We start from the raw sequence: 2,752 nt of genomic DNA on the forward strand, positions 1-2,752 counted from the left end.
AACTGTCCTACCATGAAAAATAAAGAGCAATTTGTAAAATTGAATTTGAAATAAATGTATGGTTTGGAATTATTGAATAATCTAAAAATTTTATGTTTAAAATTATTATTACTATACTTTTCATAGAAAAAAGTCCTAGTATTTTTGTTAAATTCTTCGGTGCACTCGAAATCTAAATTGAATACCTTTCTATAGCGGCGCAATTCGCCACGTCACTCTGTGGAATTTGAAAAATCGGGAGAAATTGCTAAATTATACTCAAGGGTCGTGAAATCACCTATTTTTGCTCATTTTTCAAGTCCAGCTATATAATAGGAGATAATAAATCGTCACGATTACCCTTTTTTAGATTTTGAGTTTTTTTCATTTTCACACACGAGTGTATAAATTAAACCTTCTTTAAACTTACTACAAAAATTTATAAATTGTTAGACCCTTAAAGATCCACAAAGCAGTGGCGGCTCGGCTCGTCAAGGGAGGCAGAAGAAGCTGTGTATTTCACCGTTTTTTATTTTTTCAATGTTATGTTGAAATGTACAAAATTAAGTACCTCGTAGCAAAAAGAATTTTTATCTAAAGAACAAATCAACATATTGAAACGATTTTTTTATAATAATAGTTGCAAGTAGGTACACTATGGACGTAATAATATATGTATTCTAAGAATTTGTTATTAACAAATAATTTAAAAATATATTGTTTAAACAAAAAAAAAACAACCGTCACAAAATTCTCTAGAAAAAAAAATAATTAAAATTTTCGTTTTTTAATTTATAAAATGATATAAAGCGGCAAAATAGAAAAAATAGTATAAAGCACTTGTTGCAGAAGGTTCTTCAAGCACTCATTTGTTCCTCAACTCGTTTCGGAATTTCAAACCTTCTGCAACTTGTACTTTAATATAGTATTTACTTTATTTATTTATTTTCAATGGATTAAATGGAGTTTCTTTATTGCAAAAGATACAAAATTTGATATATTTTGCTAAAACAAGACAGAAAATAGCAAAATTAATTTCGAAATTGACTGTTTTAGTACGCTTTTTGATTGTTTTTTTTAGATTTCCACTAAACTTGCATTTTTCTAACTTTTGTTTAGGTTTTTAAGTTAGAATGAAGTTTTTTACTTAAATATTTATTTATTTCTTTTTAAGGACAAAAAATAAGTGACTAAGTTTATCTTATTTCTCATTCAAGTCAAGTCAAGTAAGGTTTTTCAGTAAACTTGAGTTTTTCTAATTTCTTTTCTAGGTTTTTAAGCCAGAAAAATGTTTTTTACTTAAATATTCTAATGTGGGTTATTTTCAATGAATTAAATAGAGTTTCTTTATTGCAGAAGTCACAAAATTTTATGTATTTTGCTAAAACAAGACAGAAAATAGCAAAATTAGTTCTGAAATTTTGACTGATGTGTTTACTCTAACTAAAAATTTAATTATAAGAATGAGAAATATCGAATTTCACATCACAATGTTTTGGTAATTCAACGCAGGTTTTTAAAATTATCAAAAAATTTATGTAAAAACTCTCATATTTTTGCTATGTCTTCACATAAGTTTGAAGACGGACTTTTTAAAAATGGTTGAAAAAAATTTTTTTGAGAGCTTTGCGTTCGTACATGATCCCCTAAGACCGCCTGAAAGTAGCGTTTCCTTAGAAATTAAATAGAAAAATTATCAATTACCGTCACTAATAAACTGTTCTAAAGAAAACACATAATTTCCAATAACTTATTAACATTTATTTTCAATAATATCAATAATAAAAACAAATTCTTGGGTTATATTTTATTCTATTTTCTTATATTGGAATAAAAGTATGTAGATTTCGCGTACCATTTATGGATTTCGCTAACTAAGTGTCACTTTTTTTACACGATTTATAACATATCTCAAATTTACGAAAATCAGAAACAATGAGTTTTTAAACTGATCGTTTTGGCATAATTCTATTCTCTCTCAGTTAAAAATTAAATAATTTACTAGAAATTTAAATTATTTTGACGATTTTTGAATCGTAAATTACAATTTTTATATAACTTTAACCTTAATAATTTTTTATTTGTTCAAAATTTCTCGACTTTCGAACGACTATAAGTTATATGCAAAAGAATTGGGAGCACCTCATCAAGACTTAAATAATATTTATTTGTATTACAAGGAAGGAAAGTGTATTTTTTCTTCCCACAGGTGGAAGTTACTGCCCGAAACAGTCAAATGAATCAAATACGATACGAGGAAGGTAAGTGGCCACTTTCCTTTCTGATATTAGGGTGGAAAAACTTACTTTCTCTTAGGGTCATAGGAAAATTAATTATTTATAGTTTTGTAATTTCCTGTTATATTAAATATGAGTGGTTAACTGAAAGCAAAACACAAAAAAAATATTTTTTTGGCAATTTTCAAGTCGTGGTGAGGAAGCATGGTCTAAAACTGTGGTAAAACAATTTAAAAAAAATACCAAAGACAATAGAAAGACACTCTTAAAGTCAAGAACATACGAATAAGTAGCAAATAACATCTCCAGGGTAAATAAAATATAGCCACAAATGTAGATTCGCCCCCGCAAATTAAAATTAATAAATTTAATAAAACGTTCAAAAAAATTGAAGAATTTTAAAAAGGTTGGTCGATTTTTGTATTTTTCTTTGCTGTTGAAAGTTAGCTTTTCGTGGTCAGCAAAGCAAAGAACCTATTTTTTATATAAAAAAATCTGCCTCCTCTCAATAACACAAAAATGAATGAATTATAGTA

Source organism: Tribolium madens, unplaced genomic scaffold, assembly GCF_015345945.1.
Source record: "Tribolium madens isolate multiple individuals breed KSU strain unplaced genomic scaffold, Tmad_KSU_1.1 Scaffold_11;HRSCAF=98;Tcas5.2_LG3b, whole genome shotgun sequence".
Lineage (NCBI taxonomy): Eukaryota > Metazoa > Arthropoda > Insecta > Coleoptera > Tenebrionidae > Tribolium > Tribolium madens.